Below are 7,520 nucleotides of genomic sequence, written 5' to 3' on the forward strand. Positions count from 1 at the left end.
GGGCCGCCCCCATGTAGTAAGGGTTGGTAACAACACATCCGCCACACCGATCCTCAACAAGGGGCCCCTCAGGGGTGCGTGCTCACTCCCCTCCTGTATTCCCTGTTCACTCATGACTGCGCGGCCAGGCATGACTCCAACACCATCATTAAGTTTGCTGACGACACAACAGTAGGCCTGATCACCGACAACAATGAGACAGCCTATAGGGAGGAGGTCAGAGACCTGACCGTGTGGTGCAAGGACAAAACCTCTCCCTCAACGTGATCAAGACAAAGGAGATGATTGTGGACTACAGGAAAAGGAGAACCGAGCACGCCCCCATTCTCATCGACGGGGCTGTAGTGGAGCAGGTTGAGAGCTTCAAGTTCCATGGCGTCCACATCCCCAATAAACCAACATGGTCCAAGCACACCAAGACAGTCGTGAAGAGGACACGACAAGACCTATTCCCCCTCCAATGGCCAATGACCACCGATACTTTTTATCTATAATTTCTCTTCATTATTTATCTTCATATGACAAGGATTAAAAATGATTTAGCAGTCGATTGTCGACTTGATTCATGATAATGACTGCTAGCTAAGATTTTGAAGGTATGACATTGACATGATCAGCGCCCTGAATGACGGGTCGCCACTGTGGCCAATATACCAGGGCTAAGGGCTGTTCTTAGGACATAGCCCTTAGCTGTGGTATATTGGCCATATACCGCAAAGAACAGACCTCAGCCGTGGTATATTGGCCATATACCACAAACCCCTGAGGTGCCTTATTGCTATTATAAACTGATAACCAACGTAATTAGAACAGTAAAAAGTATGTTTTAGTCACTCCCATGGTACAGGTCTGATAAACCATGGCTTTCAACCAATCAGCATTCAGGGCTCAAACCACCCATTTTATAATTGTAAATAAATCCCGTTTGCGCATGTGCATTACTATAGATACATCTGACAGGAGAGTTTGAGTGATGAAAGTTGGACAGAGGATGTCGAAATCTCTGTGCAAAAAACACTTGGACGAACTTCAAAAAACTAATGTTAAGCTATTTTCTGGCAATTGTGCCGTTATTATGTGCCAGATGTTAAGACTACAAACCGTTATAAATGGCCTATTTTTGAGATTGACTTGTTATTTCAATAGGCATAGGCTACTTGACTAAAATCTGGGTTTATAATTGCAATTTAACTTTGCCATGGTTTTCTGAGCTAGATGCAGGGAGCCTATAGCCCCTGATAGGCCAACAGGCCAACAACTCATTTCAGGGAAAAGTCCACAATGAAACTGACATTAAATGTGGAGAATTTGCGATAGAGCTGTGAACATATTGGGCTACTTTGAAAACGATGTCGCGTTTGAAAATGTATTGGTCACGTTTCTCTTAAAAAAATTGTAATATATATACGTGACCAATACATTTTCAAACACGACATCGTTTTCAAAGTAGCCCAATTTGGCGGCAAAACTACAAACATGGCAAGACTGATTGACACTCATATTGCACACAATCCATAGTTAAGGCTGTACAGCAGAGGAGGCTGGTGGGTCGGAGCTATAGGAGGACGGACTCATTGTAATGGCTGGAATGGAATTAATGGAAGAGTCAAACAGGGTTTCCATAGCTCTTTTCCTATAGCTCCTCCCACCAGCCTCCTCTGCTGTACAGCCTTAACTATGGATTGTGGATCCATGAAATGGGATATCACGCTACTCTGTGACACCCACAACTGTGGCGAGTTTACACGAACATTAGCATCATGGCTCTTATTGCGGGACTTTGACTGTGAGGAATCACCTACCCAGTCAGCCTATTGTGCGTATTGACATTTATATTGCACTACCATGAGGTCTGCAAACCAGTGTGAAATATACGTTTGTTATTTGTATTTGTAGTAACAGAATACATACAATAACTCAAAAAAGAAAAAGTACATGCATGAAATGAACTCTAAAACGGCATTTTTTTTCTTCAGAAAAAACCCCTGAAATACTTAGGGCCCCCAAAAGCCTAGGGCTGGCTCTGACTGCATGTGTGGTTATAGAGCTCGCCAGCTTGTAGTCCTAAAAACCGGACATAAGTTACCTCTGGTTCGTTCAGCTGTTTCTATGGGGAAAATTAATGAGGAAAGAATAGGGTTTTGGGATAAATGCCAAAAATAAGGTCTTGGAGATCTGTGAGATGATATCAGTCAGTTAACATCACCTTTATGAATTATAATTATAAAGCCTGTAGGTCCTTTTTTTAAATTACATAAATGCTTCAAAATTCACAAAAAGTGATGTTAGCTAATGAAGATTATCTCATAAGACAAAACGTATAAGATCTCCTAAGCCTGTATTTACCACAGACATTATTTTTGACGTTTATCCAAAAACCCTACAATAAAGCCATTCATTTCCCCATAGCCTTAGTTAGTTTTACAATGGCGGAGTTAGTGCCTACAAAAAAGACACTATTACTATTTCTCTCTATAGTTATGGGCATGCAGACCTGCGAGCCACTCATGAGTTCAGATTTTTTGTGGGCCCCACCCCCATCAGTTGCTCATCCCTAAACTGTCCAGCAGAGGGCAGTGTCTTACTGCTTGCCTGGTTCACTGCCTTAGACACAGAAGGCCAGAGTCAAAAGTCACTAAAGTATTAGGCACAGTTTTTTTTACCCAAATAATAACACTAATCATTTATTCAACTTCTATTGCATTTTTCATTAGAAAGACAATCTCAAAGCGCTTGATAAAGCAAAACAAACAATAATCAAATAAAACTCCATGATAACAGTGACACTGAGACTCAGATTTTTCTCTTTAAAATGTATGTAAAAATAAAAACAATGACTGCAAAATTGAACAAACCATACAACTCTATGTACAAGGACTACTTTGAACAAATTTCCACTGAAAATTGAAACAGAAAGACGTCTTGAAGACGACTTGTTCTTCAAGTAAATATGTTTTGCAATATTTTCAGTGGAAATTGTGAAAAGTAGTGCATAGAGTTGTATGGATTGTTTAACTTGGTAATTTTTTTTTTTTTACATATATAGTGAAAAATCGGAGTCTCAGTGTCACTCTGTAACCATGAAGATGCCCATAAGAGTAGGTCTGGATTAAGATTTTCTTCCAGAGTTGAAGGTTCTAAGTGTTTCAAACCTTCAACAGACGGAGCGACAGTCAAGAAGGAACCACATAGCTTAATCAGAGGGAGGAGGTCAACTGTATCGAATGTAATTTTACAATGATAGGAAAATGTGTCTCAATTTCTCAAATTGCTCTCTCAAGTCTTAGAACCTTTGGGTTTGGATTTCAGTCAGAGGGCGGGTTTACAGGCGGTTGCGTGTCTAGAAATCTGAGATTGGTCACTTTTATTGTAGTGATGGACGAATTAACAAATTCCTGCCATTGGCCTGTAAACAGTGTTGTGATTGGCTATTATGAGCCTTCTGTTTGCAATGCACTGCGGAGTCGTTTGTTTAGTTAGCCAGCCGGCCGGGTTGAAGAGTAAGAGCCGAACGACTTGGGAAACCCAGCAGCTTGATATATACCTTGCGTTAAGTGGAAGTTACTTGCTAAACTTTGCTAGCTTATTACTTGTTAGCCAGCATAATGAAAAGCAGACAGTCAGCTCTAGCAAACACCATAAAACCTAAGCCCCCCCCACACACACACACTCCCTATGGGCCGTCTCATCATAGTCAGTGATCAGGCCTACCACTGTTGTGTCGTCAGCAAACTTAATGATGGTGTTGGAGTTGTCCAGTACATAACCAGTCCCAAATAATAAAATGTAAACTGACATATGATAAACAAGCTAAACTCAGATTATGTCAGAATCAGCTAAATTTGCCAAATACATTTGCATGTACAGGAATTTGACTGTGAAATGGTGCTGCCACAATAAACAGAATATACAGATAAAAAAAAAATATAGATGCAGAATTTCCACAGATCCACATATAGTATGTGTATACACTATGAACACCAAAAGCGACAGGTAGCCTAGTGGTTAAGAGCATTGGGCCAGTAACTATAGGGTTGCCAACTGTCCCGCATTAGCCGGGCTGTCCCTTATATTGGGATAAATTGGTTTGTCCCATACGGAACCTCCCTTGTCCCGTATATTCATCCAAATCACAGTATAGTGTAAACGCGCCAATTCCTGCAAAGTCATTTCTGTTATTGTTCGGTCGGTTTGGCATAACAAGGAAATATGGATAAACATGCAAAAAAGACTGCAGCTACAACAAACAATGTGAAGCAAAAAAGACGTGGGTTAAGCCCGTCAGTGGTGACTCGACGAAAGCTTTCTGTACTTTATGCGTCGGGAATTCTCAATTGGCCATGAAGGGGAGAATGACCTAACTCAGCATGCATGCACCGATATGCACAAGGCCACGCTAGCTAAAGGTGCTAGCAATATCGGTGCATTCTTCGTGACGTCTACTGAGGAAACTGACATAATTGTAATTGGAAACACCGCTCCGTTTACCAGTTATTGAGCAGTGCCAAAAATCGCATTCTGAAAGCTAATTGCCCAGCTCACATAGCTCATAATGCCTGCGATCAACTGTCAGTGGATATTGAGACAATTGTTTTACAGATCTGCAGCCACTTATATCAGTATCTGCTTCCCGAAGAGAGGAACTGCGTGCATTTTTTTTGCCTTTGTTGACATTGAGTGGCGTGAAATTCTGCGACATGTTTGCACACGATGGCTCTCTCTTCATCCAGCTGTCGATCGTCTCCAGCAAAGCTGGCCAGCTCTTACATCATACGTCAGGTCCCTTATGGAGGCCTGTCCTGTGGCACTGAATAGTATTTTTGAATATGAAGAAAAAACAAGCTGCTGAGATTTATGTGCTTTTTCCACAAAGTGGGTGTGTTTTTGACCAACTCGTAAAAAAGCTGGAGGAAACAACGTTCTGCATCACAGATGTTTACGAGGAAGTGCAAAAGTTCAACATTAAAGATGCTTCAGCTGAAACAGGACAAACAATTGTCAGCACAAAGGTCCAAGCAGCAACAGGACTTTGAAGTTCTATGACACTGTCATTACATACATTGACAAGTGGTTTGATTTCTCACCAGAAAATGTAATGGTGAAACTGAGCTCTCATTCACTGACCTGGAGCAGGTGGTGGTTGCCCTCAAAATGACAGAGACAGTCAGTATAGACCAACTCTATGAAGAGTTTTGTGCTAGCCGGGAGGAAATACAGAAAGCCAGACAGGATACCACAAAATCCACCAATGAGAAGTAGGTGGCAGTTTTCCAAAACCTAGGGAAAGCCAACTTGATCAACATGTTCAGGATTGTCTCATTTGTCCTCAAGTGTGCCACTCAAATACCTTTGTAGAGAGGATTTTCTGTCTGATGACTATTAAATGGTCAGACTCAAGAAACCGATGTAGCACAGAGCTGATCAAAAATGAACTTCAAATATCTGGGAACTGTGACTTGTCATGTAATGACTTCTCTCTGGCTATGCAAGAGGAGAAAGGACTGCTTGAATCAGTCAAGAGCAGCAAAAAATATGTAGACTTGGTGAGTGACTCATGCCTCTCTTTACCTCTTTTGCATTTGAAAAGTTATTTTTTTTGTTGCTGTAAAGGTCCAAATTGTGTTTTCTTTGATCATTTATTTTGAGGTTTATTCACATAAGTTTACATAACGATACAGTTTTTGTAAAGCTATAGGCTAAATGGAATATACAAATGTTTTGACTTTCCAATTGAATAAGAATATAACACAGTCAATAACACAATATAAAAATCTATATACAGTGTGTGCGAATGTACTAAGATTAGGGAGTTAAGGCAATAAATAGGCCATAGTGGCAGACTAATTACAATTTAGCAATTAAACACTGGAGTGATAGATGGGCAGAATATGACTGTGCAAGTAGAGATACTGGGGTGCAAAGGAGCGAAAAAATAAATAACAATATGGGGATGAGGTAGTTGGGTGGGCTATTTACATGTGCAATGATCGGTAAGCTGCTCTGACAGATGATGCTTAAAGTTAGTGAGTGAGATATAAGCCTCCAGCTTCAGTGATTTTTGCAATTCGTTCCAGTCATTGGCAGCAGGAAAGGCAGCCAAAAGAAGTGTTTGCTTTGGGGATGACCAGTGAAATATACCTGCTGGAGCGCGTGCTGCGGGTGGGTGCTACTATGGTGACCAGTGAGCTGAGATAAGGCGGAGCTTTACCTAGCAAAGATGTATAGATGACCTGGAGCCAGTGGGTTTAGTGACGAATATGAAGCGAGGGCCAGCCAACGAGAGCATACAGGTTGCAGTTGTGGGTGGTATATGGGGCTTTGGTGACAAAATAGATGGCACTGTGAAAGACTGCATCCAATTTGCTGAGTAGAGTGTTGGAGCCTATTTTGTAAATTACATCGCTGAAGTCAAGGATCGGTAGGATAGTCAGTTTAACGAGGGTATGTTTGGCAGCATGAGTGAAGGATGCTTTGTTGCGAAATAGGAAGCAGATTCTAGATTTAATTTTGGATTGGAGATGCTTAATGTGAGTCTGGAAGGAGAGTTTACAGTCTAACCATACACCTAGATATTTGTAGTTGTCCACATATTCTAAATCAGAACCGTCCAGAGTAGTGATGCTAGACGGGCAGGTGGGTGCGGTCAGCGATCGGTTGAAGAGCATGCATTTAGTTTTACTTTCATTTAAGAGCAGTTGGAGGCCACGGAAGGAATGTTCTATGGCATTGAAGCTCGTCTGGAGGTTTGTTAAGACAGTGTCCAAAGAAGGGCCAGAAGTATAAAGAATGGTGTCTGCGTAGAGGTGGATCAGAGAATCACCAGCAGCAAGAGCGTCATCATTGATATATACAGAGAAAAGAGTCGGTCCGAGAATTGAACCCTGTGGCAGCCCCATAGAGACTGCCAGAGGTCCGGACAACAGGCCCTCCAATTTGACACACTGAACTCTATCTGAGAAGTAGTTGGTGAACCAGGTGAGCCAGTCATTTGAGAAACCAAGGCTGTTGAGTCTGCCGATAAGAATGCGGTGATTGACAGAGTTGAAAGCCTTGGCCAGGTCAATGAAGACGGCTGCACAGTATTGTCTTTTATCGATGGCAGTTATGATATCGTTTAGGACCTTGAGCGTGGCTGAGGTGCACCCATGACCAGCTTGGAAACCAGATTGCATAGAGGAGATGGTACGGTGGGGTTCAAAATGGTCGGTGATCTGTTTAACTTGGCTTTCGAAGACTTTAGAAAGGCAGGGTAGGATAGATATAGGTCTGAAACAGTTTGGGTCTAGAGTGTCTCCTCTTTTGAAGAGGGGGATGAGGGGCAGCTTTCCAGTCTTTAGGGATCTCGGACGATACGAAGGAGAGGTTGAACAGGCTAGTAATAAGGGTTGCAACAATTGCGGCGGATAATTTTAGAAAGAGAGGGTCCAGATTGTCTAGCCCAGCTGATTTGTAGGGGGTCCAGATTTTGCAGCTCTTTCAGAACATCAGCTATCTGGATTTGGGTGAAGGAGAAAAGGGGG

The sequence above is a fragment of the Salmo salar genome, chromosome 02 (genome assembly GCF_965601325.2).
Source record: "Salmo salar chromosome 02, fSalSal1, whole genome shotgun sequence".
Taxonomy (NCBI): domain Eukaryota; kingdom Metazoa; phylum Chordata; class Actinopteri; order Salmoniformes; family Salmonidae; genus Salmo; species Salmo salar.